Genomic DNA, 20412 nt, shown 5'->3' on the forward strand with positions numbered 1-20412 from the left:
GTTTGTATTTTCTAGAATTCTATAAAATGGAATCATTCAATATGTACCCTGTTTTGTCTGACTTCTTACACTCAGTATAATTTTTTTGAAGTTCATTTAAGTTGCTGTTCATATCAATAATTCATTCCATTTTGCTGCTGAGTAATATTCCATTATACCACCACTTGTTTATCCTTTCACCTTTCAAAGGCCATTTGGGTTGTTTCCAGTTTGGGCTACTATAAATAAAGCTGCCATGAATATGGGTGTGCAATCCTTGAGTGAAACATATGCTTTTACTTCTGGGTAAATAGAGGTGGAACAACTAAGGTCGTATAACTGGTGCCTAATCAGCTTCTCAAGAGACTGCCAGACTTTTCCAAAGTGGTTGTACCATTCTACATTCCCACCAGTAGTGTCTGAGAGTTCTAACATGTCCTCACAATATTTGATACGATCAGTCTTTTTCACATTAGACATTCTAATGGTGTATAGTGGTATCTCGTGATTTTAATCAGCATTTCTCTATCTGGCTAATGATACCGAACATCTTACTATGTCCTATTTGACATCTGTATAACATTCTTAGTGGAGTGTCTGTACAAATTTTTTGCCCTGTTATAATTTTTATTGGCTGAGTTGTAAGTGTTCTTTATGTATTCTGGATAGAAGTTCCTTATCAGATAAGTGATTGGCAAACATTTTCTCCCTGCTTGTGACTTGTCTTTTTATTCTTTTACAATGTCTTTTAAAGAACAAAAGTTCTTAATTTTGATGAAGTTCAGTTTCCCAGTTTTTTCTTTAATGGCCCAAGGTCATACATATCTTCTGTTATGTTTTCTTCCATAATTTTACAATTTTCTATTTTACATTTAGGTCTATCACCCATTTTGAGTTCATTTTTGTATACGGTGTGAGGTATGGATCAAAGTTGTTTTCTTTAAATAACATCCAATTGTTTCAGCACCATGTGCTGAGAAGAATATTGTTCTAACTTCATTAATTAATGTTTATTAAGTGGAGCACAGAGTGAGTCAAGGTTCAAAAGCAGACCACAAGGGAAATTGAAATATAGAAGTTTATTATTCACACATCTTGGAGGAAGTACACCACATGCCTAGAGGGGCCCCATGTGGAGGTCAATGGAGAGTGCAGATAGAGAGAGGATGACGAACTGAAGCACATGCATTTGTTAGGGTCTATGGGTGTGACTTGGAGTTCCTGGGCTAAGACAGGATTGCCCATTCAAATTTTAAAAAGCAGGATTTTGATAAACTCTATGAGGGTCTTATCTAAGGGGCACGCAAGGGAAGGTCTGAGATAAAGGGAAGACTGTTGATCAAAAGATCTGTTGAGGAAGTCACATCAGGAACTTACATTTGCATGTGACCTTACAGCAGGCTCTTGTATGAGGGGTCTAGTGTCAATTTAAGGCCCCCTAAAGGCTACTTGGCCAAACAAAATGGATGTCAAGGTGGTAATACCATGGAGGAGCTTAACTAAGTTCTTGATAACTATTCTTTGTCCACTGAATTGCCTTTGTAGTTTTGCTCAAAATCAATTCACCATATATATGTGGGTCTAGTTACAGGTTCTTTATTTTTTCCATTGATCTATTTGTCTATTTTCTTATTAGTATCACACTGTTTTGGTTATGGCAGCTTTATACTAAATGAGGTAGTGTAAATCCTCCAACTTTGTTCTTCTTTTTCAAAACTGTTTTAGCTATTCTAGGTGCTTTGCATGTCCAAGTAAATTTTAGAATTAGCTTGTTAATTTCTACAAAAAGTCGCCTGCCAGGATTTTGATTGGGATTGAGTTGAATCTGTAGATCCATCTGGGGAGAACTGACATTTAAACAACATTGAGCCTTCCAATCCATGAACACAGTATATCTTTTCATTTATATAGGGCTTTTTAATTTCCCTCAGCAATGTGTTATAGTTTTCAGCACACGGGTTTTTCACATCTTTTCTCAGATATATCCTTAAGTATTTCATATTTTTAGATATGGTTGTAAATGCTAATTTTTGTTTCAGTCTCCTATTGTGACAAGTCATAGAATTACCATCGATTTTTATAAGTTGATCTTATATCTTGTCACCTTTCTCAACTCACTTATTAGTTATAACAGTATTTTTGTAGATTCTGGAGTGTTTGTTGCATAATCTCATGTCATCTGCAACATAAAGATAGTCTTACTTCTTCCTTTCTTATTAGGATTTTTTCTTTTTCTTGCCTAAATGCACTGGCTAGAAGCCTCTAGTACAATACTGAATTAAAAAGGTGACAGTGGACATCCTTGACTTGTCCCCAGTTTTAGGGGAAAACATTCAGCCTTTAATTATTACGTATGGTGTTAGTTGTAGGTTTTTTATGGTTACCCTTTATCACATTGAGGAAGTTCCATTCTATTCTACCACTGAGAGTTTTTTATTAGGAATGATGTTGGATTTGACAAATGCTTTTATTACTCCCATTCAGGTATTCAAATGGCTTTTATATTTTAGTCTTTTAAAGTGATCAACTACATCGATAGATTTTTGAATGTTAAGCTAACCTCATGTTCTTTAATGAAACCTTACTTGGTCATGATACATTATCAATTCAATGGCTATAATAAAAAAGTCACATAATAACAAGTGTTGGAGAAGATATGGAGAAATCAGAACCCTCACATGCTGCTTATGAGAATATAAAATGCTGCAGCCAGTTTGGAAAAATCTGTCAGTTCCTCAAAAGCTTAAACATCGAGTTACCGTATTACTCAGCAATTCCAGTCCTAGAAAACAGAAACACGCTCAAAATGTACGAAAAAGAAAACACACCTACACAAAAATTTGTACATTCACATACCGCATCGTGACAGTTCAGTCAACGATGGCCCACATATGTGATAGTGGTCCCAAAAGTTTTTAACGGAGCTGAGATGTTGTAATTGTCACAGTGTCACACTACAACGCGTTCCGCATGTTTGTGGCCCTGCTGGTATAAATAAACCTGCTGCGCTGCCAGTCGTATAAAAGTATAGCACATGAAGCCCTGCACAGTATGTAATACTTGATCATGCTGATTATCAAAAGTGACTACGTTACTGGTTTATGTAATTTACTATATTATGCTCTTAATTGTTATTTTATAGTGTAACCTTTTTTTATACTTATAAAAAAACGTTTGCTGTAAGACAGTACCTGCAAAGGCCTCATACATCTTGTGTTTACTGTATCTTTTGATTGCGTTATTTTTTTCTTGTGCTTGATCGCACAGTGACATGCTGTACAGACGCGTAGCTTCGGAGCAGTAGGCTACACCGTACAGCCTGGGCTTGTAGCTGACCACCATCTCGGGGCGTGTAAGCGCACTGTATGATGCTCACGCAATGACAAAATCACCTGACGACTGTACGTGAATATTCATAGCAGCATTATTCATATTATCCAAAAAGTAAAAATAGCCCAAAAGTCCTTTGGCTGATGAATGCACAAATAAAAGGGTAGATAATATTCCTTACAATGTAATATTATTTGCTAATAAAAAAAAATGAAGTATTGAGCCACGCTGCAATGTGGGTAAACCTTGGAAAGATTATGCAAAGTGAAAGAAGCCAGTCACAAAACACAACATGTTGTGTGATTCCATTTACTGAACACATGAAATGTCCAGAGTAGGGAAAGCTCTAGAGACAAAGTAGAAAGCAGTGGCTGCCTGGGGCTGAGGGATTTTGAGGGAAACAGGGAGTGAGCGCTGATGGGCGTGGAGGATCTTTTCAGACAATGAAACATTCTGATAGTGGCTCAGCTCTGTGAACACACTAAAAACCTGGAATTGCACTCTTTACATCGGTAAACTGCCTAGTATGGGAAGCACATCTAAATCAGCAGTTATTTAAAAAAAAGAATCAAGCAAACATAGGCTCAAAGATTAAAAAATAACTAGTTTCAAGCTGGAATTTAATTTTTAATTTAGTCTGAAAATTTTGTCTTCTAACCAGAGCATTTAGTCCATTTATGTTGATTGTAACATTTGGGTTTGTTCCTACCATCTTATTTTGTGTTTTCATTTGTACAGCTTTTTCTGTTTGTTTTGTTGCTTGCTTCACTTTGAATTAAATGGATTTGAGCCTCACCGAAGAAACACAAAGAATAGGAACAATCAGTAATGTAAGCGCCCCCCGCCAGCGCCCCCCGCCAGCGCCCCAAGTCCAGTGCAGAACGACCTGGCCGCCCTGGGGTGGGCTCTGCCTTCCCTGCGGGACTCTGTGAGCTGCTTGTATGAACAGTAATAGGACGAGGCCCAGATTTCTTCGTGTACTGAGCTTCACCTCTTCCTTTACTAGTTAAGCAGTTTTATTTCCCTTATTTATTCTTTCAGTCGTTACCTTTAACATTTTCACATTCTTAGCAAAACAAAGACAGGGAAGTTCCACTTTGTTGTGTTAGGCTCCCCCACATGAGACATTGTTACAGTCGCTGTGTTTTGAATTTAACCACATATTTACCATCGTCTTTGCTCACCCTTCTTTCTTGCATCTCAGGCCTCCTGACTCTGAGATATTTTCCCTTCTATCTACAGTACATTTTTTAAAGTAGTTTATTGAGCAATAATTCTTATACCTCGTAATTCATCATTTACATGGTACAATTCAGTGGTTTTCATCACCCCAGTAAGAAATCCCTTAATCACTAGTAGTCACTTCATATTTCCCTAAATGCCCCAGCCCTAGGCAACCACTAACCTATTTTCTGTCTTTATAGATTTGCCTACTCCAGACATTTCATGTAAGTTGAATCATGCAATATGTGTTTTGTGTGTGTGACTGGTTTCTTTCACTTAGCATAATGTTTTCAAGGTTCCTCATGACCATACATATATTAGTACTTCATTCCTTTTTATGACCAATAATGTTCCATTGTATGAATATATCACATTTTATTTATCCGGTCTTCAACCAAAGGACATCTGGAGTTCCCCCCGCCCGCCCCCATTTTTTAAAGAATAATGCTGCTATGAATACTCATGAAATTTTTATGTGGATATAAGTATTTATTTCTCTTGGGTATACACCTTGGGGCAGAATTGCTGGGTCATATAGAAACCCCCTGTTTAATATTTTGAGGAACTGCCAAACTGTTTTCCAAAGTGGCTGCTCCATTTTACATTCCTATCAGCATATATGAGGGTTCTAACTTCCCCATGTCCTTGCCAATACTTGATATTTTCTTTCTTTATTCTTTCCTCCTTTAAAAACAATTTTCTTATAACCACCCTAGTGAGTGTGAAGTGGTCTCTTATTGTAGTTTTGATTTTCATTTCCTTGATGGCTAATCATGTGGAACATATATTTATGTGTTCATGTACTTATTGGTCATTTCTATATTTAGAAAAATGCCTTTGTAAGCTCTTTGCCTATTTTTAAATTAGGTTATTTGTCTTTTCAATCTTGAATTGTAATTGTTCTTTATATATACTAGACACTAGTTCTTTATCAGATATGTGATTGCAAATACATTCTCTCATTCTGTGTCCTTTGAAGCACAAAAGTTATAAATGTTGATGAAGTCTAACTTAATCCAATTTTTCTTTTGCTCCTTGCGCTTTTGGTGTTGTATCTAAGAAGGTTTTGCCTAACCCAGGGTCACTAAGATTTACATCTATGTTTTCTTCTGAGAGTTTTATAGTTTTAGCTCTTACATTTAGGTTTATGATCCATTTTAAGTTAATTTTTATGTGTGTTGTAAGGAAGAAGCTCCAACTGCTCTATTTTGCATGCGGATGCCCAGTTGTCCCAACATCATTTGTTGGAAACACTATCCGCTCCCAACCCCACCATGGGATTGTCTTGGCACCCTCTCACATAAATGTACTAGTTTATTTCTGGATTCCCAGTTCTGTTCCAGGGATTTATATGTCTATCCTTATGCCAGTACTATATTGTCTTTTAGTTAGTTTGTAGTTAAGTTTTAAAACCAGAAAGTGTAAGTCTTCCAACTTTGTTCTTTTTCAAGTTTGTTTTAGCTATTCTCATCCCTTAAATATCCATTTAAATTTTTGGATCAGGGTGATTTCTGTAAAACAGCCAGCTAGAATTTTAATAGAGTTTGCATTGAATTTGTAAATCAATTTGGAACATATTACCATCTTAACAATATTAAGTCTTCAAATTGATGAATAGGAGATATCTGACTATTTAGGTCTTCCTTAATGTATTTATTTTGTAATTTTCAAAGTACAACTTTTACCCTTCTTTTGTTAAGGTATTTCAAAGTATTGTATTCTTTTTAATATTACTGTAGGTGACATTGTTTTCTTAAATCCATTTCTGGATTATTCTTTGCCAATATATAGAAATACTATTAATTTTTATACATTAATCTTATATCTGCAACCTTGTTGAATTTGTTCATTGGTTCTAATAATTTTTTAGTCAACTTCTTAGGATTTTCTATATACAAGAACATGTTCACCAGCAAATAAAGATAGCTTTACTTCTTCCTTTCCAATCTGAACACCTTCAATTTTTTTTCTTGCCTAATTGCTCTGTCTAGAGCCTCCAGCACAATGTTAAATAGAGGTGGTAAGAGGAGATGTCTGGTCTTGCTCTTGACTTGAGGGAGAATGTCCTATTGTGAGTTCTGTTGGTGGTAAACCCTACCAGTTTTATTACATTTTTGTTCTTGAAACATAGATTCATTTCATAGAGGATTCTAGGTTAACAACTATTTTATTTCAGCAATATAAATTTCCAATATACTAAAAATATCATTCTGCTGTCTTGTGGATTGAATCATTGCTGTTGAGAAGTCAGCCATCTGCTTAAATGCTGTTCCATTAGAGGTGACTTTCATCTCTCTGACTGCTTTCATGATCTCTTTCTCTCTCTCTGCATTTAGAGGTGGCTTCTTTTTCCCTTTTAGTGCTTAAGAATTACTGGGGTTTTGGATGTAAGGTTTGTATCTTTCCACAACACTTGAAATATTCAGTTACTATCTCTTCACACATTTCCTCTTCCCTATACTTTCTCTCCTTTCTGTCCAGTATTCTAATTAAACGTGTTTGATGATCATACATCTTTTTACTTCTTCTTTATATTTGCCAACTGCTTTTCTCTTGGAGCTGCATTCAAAATAATTTCTGCAGCTCTATCTTATATTTTACTAATTAAGTCTTCAGCTTTATAGAATCTCCTGTTTGGCTTTGAATTCTGCGGCTTACAGGATGATATTTTTTTGATTTCTAGAAGTTGTATTTGATCAATTTCCAAATCTATCTAGTTTCTATGGGCTCATACCTTTCATATTTTTAATAATTTTATTTATTTATTTTCAGAGAGAGGAGAAAGGATTGAGAGAGGGAGAGAAACATCCGTGTGTGAGAGAAACATCGATTGGTTGTGTCTTATTAGCCTCCAAATAGGGACCTGGCCCACAACCCAGGCATGTGCCCTGACTGAGAATTGAACTGGCGAACTTTTGGTTCACAGGCCAGCATTCAATCCACTGAGCCACACCAGCCAGGGCCAACTTGTTCATATTTTTAAGTGAGTTGAGGAAATTTATCTCCAGCTTTATATTTGTCTCCATTGTGGCTTTTTACAGTAATAAGGTGCTATTTTATTTAAAAAAGAAAAAAGAAACAAAACACCAATGAAAACTTGAAGTATTCATTGTAATAAGCTGAGGAAGGGTTGGGTATATGGAGAGTACATGGGGAAGGTTTTCTGCATTACTCCTCCAAGTTAGTGGACCATGTATCCCCCTGCTCTTATTCTAGTTTCGTGGTGGTGCTGGTGAGTGATGATGTGTCTCTTAGGAATGAGCATATCACAGGCGATGTGGGATGGACCCAAGTTCCCTTCCCCGGAGCTGGGTCTTGGTAGACATGACCTCATTTAAGCCTCCCACTGGCCCTCGGAGGCAGGTGTCATTGCTATCCTAATTCTAGAGATGAGGCCCAAGGAGATCAAGGCCCTCACCCAGGGTTAAGGTGAGTGGAGGAGCTGGTGAGTGGAGGAGCCTGTGTGTGCGTTAGCATCTGTCTGGCTTGGTGTCTGGGACCAGGACTGCTTCCTCAGGGCAGAGCTGTCTCCAGCTCGGGGGAGAGAGGGCAGCCTGAGTGTGACTGTCCCAGGGGATGGCCCCCTCCCCCACCCGGGATGTGTCATATTCTCAGGGGCAGCCAAGGGTGAAGGGTAAGTGGGGCCTGGGGTGGGGTGGGACCAGGGAGGGTGACGTCACCCCCAACTCTTAGTAATGCTTTGGCACAGCCTGAAGCTCCCACCTTGGGAAGGAGAGGGGGGAGGAGGGGCAGCGCTGGAGCCAGAAGCTACGAGGCTGCCAAGCCGGCGATCAGGAATGGGCACTGTGCCAGGAGCACCCTGGACCAGGCCTCCGGGGGAGGGGGCCTCCAGCAGAGAAGAGACGTTTTCAGAGTCCTGGGAGGGAACTCTAGGAAGCGGTGTCCGTATCAGATTGAGCCTGGAGTGATTGTCAGTGGTCTGTCTGTCTGTGTAACTAGCAAGGCTAGTGGCCAGCTGTCCCTTGATCGATGCCTGTCTGATGGTCTGATTGCTTATTTTCTTCGCTGGTTGGTGGACTGTCTGATTTACGTGACTGACACTGGGAGACGGCAGCAGGGGTGGCCCAAATCTCTGCCCGCTTCTCTGAGACCTTTCGCTAACCTCTCACAGGTGACTGACGCTGCCCCTTCTGAACAGGCATGATCAGGTGGAGGAAAGGGAGGCAGTTAACGTCTACAGGAGGCCCGGTGTCGGAGGGACAAAGCTGAGTCTGACAAGGGCCTGCTTTTATGGAGCGCGCGTCCTCAGAGAGGGGACAGATTCATACCCGTGATGAGTGAAACTGGTGCCTTGGGCGAACTGGACTTAACGGGCTGAAAAATGGAAGCAACCTTAGGGTTGTCTCCTGGCATCTGTTTCTGATTCATTCTCAGAAGGAAGTTCTTTCCCCATTCCTGGGTGAAAACTATGGCCGTCCCATGATTGTTCTGACCTCTGTTAGGTGACAAAAATTCTTAGGTCACTTTAAATTGCAAACACAGAGTCAGATTAACACTGAAAAGCATCTAGTCCCAGGTGATAGTCACAACTCTGAACTTGGTTTAGAGTTACTACGTCTGCCCTTGCTCGCCTCTGCAGCCAGGGAGCTGAAGAAGGGGCTTGACCTCCCTTCACCCTTGCACGTGTCCTTGCTCCTTGCCCCTCTTCCCTCCCCCTGCTGTTTGCAGTTTCTGAGGCTGCCAGGGCCTAGACGAGCAGGGGAGAGGTCGAGGGAAGAAGAGCCTTTATTGCCTAGTCCTATTGTGAGCTGGCCTCTGCTCCCCAGGCCCTGCAGAGAGTAGGACTGACGCTGGGGGTCCTCAGACCCCCTCCCCACCCAGGAACATTCAGCTGTACCTCCTACAACATGGCCCATGTGCTTCCTTGGCGTGACTGTTCCCCAGCCTCCCTTTGGCTTTCCAGGGCCACAAAGGCCATTTATTGTTCCCCAAATTTTACTAGATGACATAACCCTGCTGATGATGTATATGATGAAGATGACAGTGACAATGTTCTGTGTCTTGGGAAACTCTCACAGACCAGGCCCACGTTTGGACCACAGGATGCACACACGTGTCCTGAACTCTGACCAGCTCTGGGGCTCCGGCCCATCCCACCCCAGACACGCCTCCTTCCCAGGTAGCAGCCCTTTTCTGACCTCTTTTGATTTTCCTGGTAAAACCTACTATGTCCAGGCCACTATGTGCCTGACCCGCTAGAGACACATGGACTGTCCTCTCACAATCTACTGAGCAGCCACCGACCAAGCCGCAGGGAGGGGCGGGAGCTCCCACCTTAACCCCCTTGTAAGGGCAGAAACCCCAGCACCCCCAGATCTCACTCCAGAGAAATCCTTTTACAAAATCTCTCTCCTCTCCTGTAGCCATCTGACCCTTTAATACCCTCAACATGAGATGTCATCAACCTGTTCTAGACCCAAGCTTCTGCTGTGACTCTCCTTCTGTCATGACCCCTCATCTGTCCCCAGTCATGTCCCTTCTCCAGGGCCCCCAAGCCTGTACATGGGGCTCCATCATACTCAGTTGCCCACGCTGGAACCTGGGAGCTTTCGCTGACCCCTGCTCTCTAACTCCCCTGTCTTGGGGTGACCAACTCATCCCATTTGCCCTGGGACTGTCCAGGTTTTAGCACTGACAGCCCCACAACCTGGGGAGTCCCTCAGTCCCAGGCAGAGGTGGATGGCTGGCCCCCCACCTACTCTCCCCTGCTGCAACTGGTCCGGATAGAGGTACCTCTTATTCAAACAACTGGTCTCCTGGCCTCAACTCAGCCTCTTCCAACCCATTCTCCACACAGCAACCAGAGTAATTCTTCAGCGATGCAGGTATGATCATGTCCCTCTGACACCTCGCTCCCAGCCCTCACTTGGTCCTCACTTACCTTCCCTCTCCTCTCCCCTGTCCCCAGCCTTGCACTCCCTCCCCCAGCCAGTCCCCTGGAGGAGCATCTCACACCCCTAGGCCTCGGTGTCCCTTGCCGCTTCTCCCCTCCAGGGCCTGGCTAATACGGCTCATTTTCATGAAGCCCTTGACTGTCAAGGACGGCTCTGTCTCCTGCATGCAAATCCCTCTTATCCCTCCAAACAGCCTAAACTCTGAGAGTATGTGCAAGTCTTGTCTTGCCTGGAGCTCTCTGATGGCTGTTGGTGAGTTTCATCTGACCCTGGATCACTGGGATGACATGTATGTGGACACACTGAAACCTACTGCATGCCAGGCACTGTGCTAGGCCCTCAGTATACAGTGGTGAAGAATCAACAACATCCCTACATACATCCAGGAGCCCTACAGTGTACCTGTGGGGACACACAAACACATGGACACAGAGACCCATAGAGTTGGGCCTGAACAAAGGCCTCGATTTGCAAAGGCTTTCTGTAAGGCTGGACTCCATGGGGCCCAAGATCATGGTCAAGGCCTAAAAATAAAATGTCCCTCCCACTGACTTCCCACTCTTTTTAACACAGTTGGTCTGCTCTCCCTCCTGGTCCCGGATGTAGTCCATATGCTTTCACAAAATTCAAGCCCTAATGCTACCACATAACTCTATAGGGGTCATTTCTCCTGTGGACCATGATAGAAGTGGGGAGTGTTGACCATTACCAACCTCCTCTCCCTCTCCCAGGCCTTCACAGCCGGGGTGATTCCTCCATGTAAGGCCCCACTGAGCTAGTCACAGGCTGAGGCTTTTCGGAGTGTGCTTCCTTTAGAAAGCGCTACCTCCACCTCATTCTCCCCCAGACAGGGCAGAGGGAGGACATCACTCTGGTGTTCCCCAGGGGCAACTGCATTCACGGGACCCTAGACTTAGTGCACAGGAGCTGCAGCCATCCTGCTCTGTCTTCTAGACTTGGTCACTCTTGCGGGGGGGTAGGGGCTGGAGATCCATCCTTCTGGGCCACCTCGCACCCACCCCTCTGCATTCCCAGTCCTCAAGGCTGAGCCCAAAGCCATCTCCTTCAGGAAGCCCTCCAGGCTGCCCTCCCCCTACCTCTCCCCTCATACAGCAGGACACTCCTGACCCCAACCCTCTGTGACGTGTTAGTGGTGTATTTGCTCCCCTCTCCTGCTAATTTCTTCTCAGACCTTTGCTCTAAGCCCACGTTTCCCAAGCTGCCCATGTGTCGGAATCAACAGAAGTGCGTATTGAAAGCACAGATTCCTAGGGCCCATCACCCTCAAGGAACCAGATTCCCCAGGGGTGGACCAGGAATCTAGATTTCTAAGAAGAGGCTCAAGTGACTGTTAAACACAACAAGCATGGGGCGTTGGTAGGACTGTAGCCCGAGTTCTTTTCTGCATCACCTTATTTCATTCTGGCACTGTGAATGGGCTCCTTTATATTCATTCATTAGTTCGTTCATTCATTCATTTGTTCATTCATTGAAAAAATATGCATTAAATGCCTTTAATGTATCAGGCAGTGTGTTCCAAGCTGAGGTCAGGGCAAGGAACAAGAAAGACAGAAGCCCTTTCTGCATTCAGGGAACTTAAGGTCCAGCAGAGAAGACGCAAGCGCTAACCAGGATCACAATCACTGCCCAGAGAGCCCTTATGGGGAGAAGGGTGCCTGCAATCAGGTACTGAGAGCTTGTTCCACACTGGGCAGCGGTTCCAAGCCTGCCCATGGGCTCACCCATTTAGTCCTTGCCGCAAGCCTGTGCGGTTGGGACTATCCTTGGGCCCATTTTTGAGAGGAAGAACTAAAAGGTTAGCCCATTTGCCCATGTCAGATAGCTCAGGAGGGCAGAGTCCAGATTTGAACCCATGGGCCACGTGCAGTCCAACAGGAAGTAGTCCTGGAAGAAAGGGGCATTGGGGGGCACAGCAAAGCCACCGATGTCATTACAGGGGGTGGGCAGGGAAGCTCCCTGAAGGCTGATCTGAAGGGGGAGCAAGGTTAGGCAGGAGAAAACAGAGGGAGATTCCTCCAGGGGCCGGAGGAGCAGGACTCATTTCTGAGTGAGATGTCACAGCCAGAGCAGTTCCAGGCACTGAGGGAGTTCGAGGCTGGCAACTTAAGACATCAAGCAAGCATGCCTGGGAGAGCGACCTGTCCAGCCAGCCGCTGATGCATCTGGCAGGGCATCCTCCAGGCATTTGTAAATATCTCCTTCCCCTGGAGGCCAGCAGCCAGGAGGCAGAGCCCAGGGTTGGGATTCAAATGCCCTGTGGCCACCCATTCACCAGCTATGTGACCCTGGGTAAGCTATCTAACCTCGCTAAAGCCTCATCAGTTAGAATGCAGATGATGCTAAGAATTCTTAGATCTTTGTGTTGTTCAGGGAATAATTAAGATAATGAATTCAGAGGCCTGACACAGAACATTAGTTACTAGTGTCTGTGTTATTGTGCCCCTGAGCACTCTCTCCAATTTAAAGCTGAGGAGGCGCAGGGACAGAGCTGTAGAGTGACTTGTCTAAGCTTTCTCAGCCCCAGGGCAGGGATTTTTGCAGCGCCCAGAGGAGGCGTCCCAGAGGAGGGCAGCCGCGTGTGGTGTGGTTGTGGGACACAAGGTCTCCCCATTGCCTAGAAGACCCTCAGGCCCCCCAGCCCCTCATCTGGGTACCTCTCCTGCTCTGATGGACACATCTGCTGGATGGAGCTCCTGGGCCACAGAAAGGCCCCTGGGAGGCAGATTCTGATTAGCCAGGATGGGGCCTGCTGCCAGCCTGGAGGAGGCAGCCTCGGCAGGGGCTAGACTCTGGGAACTTCGGGGAGGCCTGTGGCTATTCCCTCCCTTCCCCCGACTCCAGGAATATGATCGCCCTGGGAGGAAGAGACAGCCAGGAGGGACCCTGAATTCCCCATTTGTAAACAGTTCAGCCAGGTGCCTGGCGGTAGAAGATGGCTGTGGTCCAGCAGCTAAACAGAGGGGCGGGGAGGGTGAATGGGGTGGAAGGATGGCTGTGACTCGTCAGCTATGGACACTGGGGAGCGGGATGGAGCCTGTGGTTGCCTCAGCCGCTCCAGCCCACGCCACCTCCTCGGCCCACTGCGCTCCCAGCATGGCCCAACGCAGGGCCTCCTTGCAGCAGGGAACGAAGCAGCTCTTGGAGTTGGGGAATGCTTTCCAGAACCCCCACTCCCCTTCCCTTCCCTTCCCCTCTCAGCCTCCCGGCCCCTTACCTGTCATACACAGAACCCAGGGGGAATTTCGAAATCCTTTTTTAAAAAGGCACAGCTGTGGTGATAGAGAAGGAAGGGGCCCTGCCTGAACTCAGCCAAACCTGGAATGGAGTTCAATCCTGACCGCTTACTCGTCAGGTGGCCTTGGGGTAGTCATGTCACACCTCTGGGGCCTCAGTTTCCCCATCTGTAAAGAGGGGACGATCCCAGCTACCCTACTGTCACTGTCAGGATTACATGCGCTCAGTGAAGGCCTGGCACGTAGGCCAGGGATCCAGGAAATGTCACAAAAGAAAAACCACTGTGGAAATGGGCACAGGACAGACTCCCAATAAATATTCGCTGATTAACTAGGAGGTGGAATTAAAAAAAAAAGTGATCTCAACATCTGTGCCTTTGTCTTTCTTTCTAAAAGCACTTGGGACTTAGAGGCAGGGCTAGCGTGAGAGAACAGCAGGGTGAGATACGGCATAATTCTTGGGGCAGGGAAGGCTGAGAACATTCTTAATGACGTCAGCTCCTGTGTGCAGAATACATTACACTCTCTCAAGCTTTCTCTGACATTGAGGCTTGTCTGGGAAGGAGATTTAGCACTGAGTCCATAAAGACAGACTTTGGGTTTCAATCTTATCTCTGCCTCTTACTGTCAGGCAGCCTTAGACGGCGCCCATGTCTTCTCCAAGCCTCAGTTTTTGTCTATAAAGTGAAGGTCCGAATACCAGCTCTCAGAGCTGCCAGGGGGATTAAACGAGGTGACCCATGTTGAGAACTTGGACCTGCACCTGGTATACAGTACACTTTCTGAAAATGATAACTATCATTATTATCTAAGGTCATCACTGTATCAGTTAGCTATTGCCGTGTAATAACTATTCCCAATTTTAGGGACCTAAAACAACCACCATCTATTTGGCTCACAATTCTGTGTGTCTGAAACATAGGTTCGGCTCAGCTGGGTGATTCTTTGGTCCCCCTTTTGGCACATGGTTGGCTACAAGTGAGCTGGGTGGCTCTGCTTTCAGGGTGAGCTGGCTGCCAGCTGGGGTGATGAGGTGACTGGGCCATTTGCCTGATTCTCCAGCAGGCTAACCTGGGCTTCTTCATGTGATGGTGGCAGGGTTTTGAGACAGAGAGAGAGTGGAAGGGCACAAAACCTCCTAAGGCTTGGGCTCAGAACTGGCCCACTGTCCCCTCCCCTAAATTCTTTTGGCCACAGCAAGTCACAAGGCCAGCCGAGATTCAGGGAGGAGCTGGCTGCACAGGCACCTGGCAAAGGGCATCGGTGCAGGAAGGGGAACAGCTTGGCCCTTTCTGCAAACAGCTGACCACAATGCAGCTAATTAGGAGACCCCTGGGACAGGAACCAGGTTTCCTCGATTCCCATGCTGTGATCCCACCTCAGCTTCCTGTGGCACCAGCAGCAAAGCTTGTTGCTCTCCCAGGTGGCCTAACTGCTCCGTTCTGCAGCCCTGAGGAGAGCCAGGTTGCCACCTTCCAATCCCTTTCCCCTGAGGAGATGGGGACCAAACTCCCCACAGGGCCAGCCACGGGCACCCCACACGTGAAGTCATGGGACCCTGATGGCCCACACTCCCCTGGGGCCGTCCCCACAGGGCAGCCCAGCCGTCCACTAAATAGCTCATTGAACCATCCCGACGAGGCATTTCACACCATCACAGGCAGCTCATAGCTCTCCCCAGCCCCTGGGAAAAGGTTTTCCTGCCGAGGATGAACTGACAGGGGCCCATGTCAGTTCCCTTTGGGGGCAGGGGGTGCCTGGTTTTTATTTCTATTCACATTTTGGTTGGTTCCTATGCAGCCTCTCTGGGCCAGCCAGCCTCCTGGTGGAATGGCAGCCCCCCACCATGTCCCAGGCAATGAGGACATCGGGTGACAAAAGCCAGTCTGGAACAGGTTCTTCCATCTTCAGTGCATTTACTGGTGGGGAGAGACAAGGCCTTACCATTTTACTGGACACAGGGTGCATTATCCAGTTTGCATTGGTGTTTGTTCCCTGCGTCAACCCTCTAGGCCGTAAGTTCCACGGCATCAGTGACTTTAATCACCCCAGTGAGCCCCCAGTTCCTTCCTTCCACCAAGCCTGGTATAGAGTGTGTGTCCTATGGTTATGGCACAGATCGATGGATGAAACGTCAGATTGAATTGAGTTGAGTCTCCTCAGAAAGGGCCCCCCTCCTCTACCCCTTCTCAGAGCCATGGATCTTTACTCTGATTGGCCCGAGACCCAGTGGGGAGAGCACCGGACACAGAGCCACAGGCCCCGGGGGCCAATCCCAGCTTCTTCACTTTCTATGTGACCATGGAGACAGGGCGGCCATGTGCCGTCAGACCGATTACTCACAGCCATCTCCAGGGGAGCCATTTATTTAGACTACACTGTGAATGGCTCCTCCAGGCCTGCAGCAAGCAACTTAGCTTTTCCAAGTCTTGGTTTCCAGGACCAGAAGGGATGGGAGGAGCCAGCGTTTCTACTTTGCTGGGATGTGTAGGTTAAAGGTTAACCCTGAGTAAATGGCTTCAGTGACAGTGATGATGATGACGGTGATGGTGACTGGGAAGGAGGCAGATGCCAGGTGGAGGCTCCCGCGCTCGCCTTCCGCTGCCCGCCCCTTGGCCCCTTTGCCTGCTGCCCAGTCATGCCTCCCCCTGCAGAGCCGGACCAGCCCTGGTTCCCAGCCCCCGCCCAGCTGGGCTCCTCTTGGCAGCATGATTCTCGCTCTCTCCCTCCCTCCCCTTCGGGGGCCCCTGGGGCTTGCTGCCTGGGGAAAGGCCTCTCCTCCTATTCTACCAGACCCCAGGGCAAGTACACCTCTTGGCCCTTAAGGCCCTGAGTCTCCCATGAGCTCGGACCAAGAGGATTTGCTGCTGGGATCACAGGGTCACTGTCACCCCAGAAGCCCCAAGCTGGGCTCACCCGGGTGTGCGATGCAGGGGCAGAGGCTAGACCACTTTACGCCTGTCAGCTGCCACCAGCTCCCCTTCCCACCCCCACAGCTTCCCAGGGGGCCGCCGGGGTCTGTCCAGCTCCCAACGTCCCATCCTCCACCCCGCCCCTCCGGCCCCTCTGCACTTCCAGCTGTTCCTGCCAGCCCCCTCACCCCCGCATCCTGCAGGAAGCCCATTTCTGTCCCTAGAGGGTGCTGCTTGAAGCATCTGAGGTAACATTAGGGGGCAGGGTGAGGGGCTTGGCTCTGGGCCTGACATTGCCCCAGCCCAGAAGGCAGGTGCTGGGGAAATGACTTCAGAGGAGTCAGCGGGGGCGGGGTGGGGGGTGGGGGTGGGGTGGAGGTGGGCTCTCAGAGCTCGGATGTCCTCTAGCAGCCCCTCCTACGTGGCTGCACCTTCCCCAGAAGCCAGGAGGCTCCGATTCCTTCCTGCCCCAGTCCCAGCCTGTCCTGGAGGCACCAAGTTCTCCAGCCTGGGTGTCCCTGTCCAGCGAGAGCCCGTGCTGAGGGACGGGAGTCCCCCTGAAGCCCAGGAGCAGTCCTGGGGACGGGCTGCAGGGGGAGGCAGCCTGTTATGTGCATTGCCTGATTGAATTCCCACGGGAACACTGGGGGGTAACCATTATTGCTCCATTTCACAGATGAGACTGACAGAGATGAAGTCACTCTGCCAATTGCTGCTTTGATTTCATTTGATTTCAGTTGGGAAGGAATTTGCCAGGAGAATGGCTGACTGTGCGGAGTGTGGCTGGAGGGGGAAGGGGGCTGAGTGATGGGCGCTCCCACCCTCCATCCTGTTTGCTCCACTCAGTGCTCATTATTCTGTTTCCTTCCACAGGATGCCAGAGGCCTTGGATGGGCCCCAGGGGTCCCGGAGCAACACTCTGCACAGACTGTGCTGTCAGCATCTGGCTTGTGTGCATGAGTGTGCTGTGTGTGTGTGTGTCTGTTGTATAGGTATGTACAGATGAGTGTGCGGGACTCCCCACACTCACCAGAACACAGGTGACATGTAGGCTTCTTCACCACTGTGCTCTCAAGACCCTAGGACCCTGTGTGGCACGCAGTAGTAGGTGTCCATTAAGTACTCAGGGAATGAATGAATGAATGAATAATGAATGAAGGAATGAATGAACAAACCTTAACCCACAGGTTCCAAAGGCCCCAGGGGGTAGCCATATATTTATCCTAAGGTTGCTCAGCAACTTAGGTCTCTATGTCTCTCGAGGGGAAGGGGGTGGCGGTGGTCCTGGCCCAGGAGATGCTCTGGCGGCTGAACACTTTAGTGTCATGAGTGGCCCCCTTCCCTCCACTGCTCTTCAGCCTTGGGGACTTGCTCGCCTGGAACACTCCAGGGCAAAGCTGGAGGGGGCTCTGCTAGGAAACAGCAGTATTGAAGTTGGTGGCCAGGCCACAGTCGAAGTGGCAGACATTTGACCTTTCCTACCCACCACTCGCCACCGCAGCTTAATCTGGGAGCAGGAGAGCTGGGGTCCCTCACAACTAGAAATGGACCGAGCTCTCAGGGGGTTCAGAGCCTGCACGCGCATGTGTGTCTGGACTGATATTCAGTGGTATTCACCCATGCAGCCATGCCAATTACTAAAGTATTTCTCTACAGATCAACTAACAGCCCCCCAGGTCAACCCTTAGGTGACTCCTGCCAATCCACACAGAAGGCTCCTATGCCAGCTCAGGCCTGGCCTTCATTCCCATCGGTCAGTGTCCACGCCGGACAGCAGCCCCCTAAGTCTAGCTTCCAAGACACTTCCTGGGCACTGACATTGGCTCCCCAAAGGATGAGAGAGCAAGCTGGCGCCCACCTGTGCTTCCTGCCTGGCCTCAGGGAGCACTGCCCGGGGGTACCCTTGCCTCCTCCTGTCTGCTGGTTCAGCAGCCAGGCCACTGTGGGGCTCAATGTGCCAGCCCTCTGAACAGCACGGCCCTCGGCATGGACGTTGGTGGGAGAGATGGCAGGGGGCCTCTACCCCTACGGTGGGCCTGGCAGCAGCTCAGCAGACCCAGAAGCTCAGGGAGGGAAGCAAGAAGGATAGAAGCCCCAGGTGGGCTCCAGATGAAAGCCCAGCTCTAGTGGCCAGTTCAGGAATTAGAGAAGCTGGACTGTGTCCCTTCCCTATGGAACTTCAGCCTGAAGTGGAGTCCTTTCCAGGAGGAAGGACTAAGGGGTCCAGCAGGTCTACGCTTAGTGACCAGATTTTGCCAAAGCTGAGGATATGGTCTTGTTGTCGGTGGAAATGAGGCTCTTCCATGGGACCATGAGGAAAGCATTCCAAGGACCCATGCCTAGGAGGTGGTAGGGTGGCAAGAAGGTTTATTCATGGGGAAATAGAAGCTGCCCCCTGGGTTCCCAATGTAGGCTGCCCCTGTGTCCCGTCTCTGTATGTCCTGCCATGGAAAAAGACCAACCGCGTCCTCAGCAAGGCCAGAACAAACGCCAGGTCCAGGGTTTCTGCTTCATGTTAAAGCTTAATCCTTCCGAGCCCACGCCATCTGCTGTGGGCCCGGGTAGCTGCTAGACACACATGGTTGCGTCCTCCTGGACAAGAGAGTGAGCGAATGAGTGGGGTGAGTACAGGTTGCGGGGCGGGGAAGCTTCTTTGTTCCCCTGGGATTATATTAGCTTGGGTTTGGGACAGATCAGGTGTTTTTTTCAAAAGAAACAATCAACTTCCCAAGCTTTTGTGGGGTTTTTGATGGGCACACCCCCTAGTTAGACTGATAGGCTTTTATGATTGAGCACTCCCCCTGCGTCCCCCAACAATCTGGAATCGGAGTGGGGAACGGAGAAGTGTTCATCCCCTGGGTGGAGCAATGCTATGATCCACTGGAGTGTGAAGCCGTAGCTTCCTGGTGAAGCAAACAGGCGCATGCTCTCCAGTTTATTAAGCTCAATGTCTAATTCCCTTGGCTCCCCTTTTTATTGATAATCACCTACCTACCTACAGTAATAGTCTCACAACACAGCACACCATTGGGATTGGCCCAGGAAATTTGGGGCAGTGGGAGGCCTGAGGCTGTCTTTAGAGTCAGATCATGGGGTTCCAGCCCTCGCGCTGGCACTTTCCAGCCGTTAGGCCCTGGGCCTTGCCATCCAAGGTGGCCCTGTCAGAGGAAGCAGGCTAGGGGATTTAGCCCACCCCCTTAGTAGCTGTTGCATTTTCTGTCTCCTTGGAAGCATTTTGCAAACATAGTTTGGAGCCCACCCCACTTTGTGGCCCAGGGCCACACAGGAAGACGGAGGTGGAGCTAGATTCCAACCCAGTAGTTGCTAGACCCAACCCTTGGCTCCAAATGACAAGGCATTTATAAAATGCCATCCTGAGAAGTTCCCTGTACCCTCTCTAAGGGTGAAGCTGGGAGAGGACCCCACCATGGTGACACAGCCCTGCCTGTGAGGACAGGTCATATAGAACCTTTGATACTCCTCTCTCCTCCCCCTGCCCCCCTGAGAGGGAGGTGGCCAAGGCCACAGAGGGGACCTACAGCTGATAATTTTCAGCTGGTGCCATTTAAGTTGGAGTTAGCAGGTGGTCAGGACAGGATTATTTTAGGTCTCCCTTGCCCTACCTTCTCAGGACGCCCAGCCCAAAGCCCAGGGCCCCGGACATTGGCACCTGACACGCTCAGATTTCATGCTCCATTCTTGGCCAGCTAACATTGCTGCTGGTCTTTGGGGAGGGGGCTCTCAGTTTCTCAGACCACCCCAGCACCCCCATTTTTCTCGCTGCCCAGGCCTAAGTGG

Source organism: Pteronotus mesoamericanus, unplaced genomic scaffold, assembly GCF_021234165.1.
Source record: "Pteronotus mesoamericanus isolate MK-2021 breed Mesoamerican mustached bat unplaced genomic scaffold, CSHL_Meso_final scaffold_1066, whole genome shotgun sequence".
Taxonomy (NCBI): domain Eukaryota; kingdom Metazoa; phylum Chordata; class Mammalia; order Chiroptera; family Mormoopidae; genus Pteronotus; species Pteronotus mesoamericanus.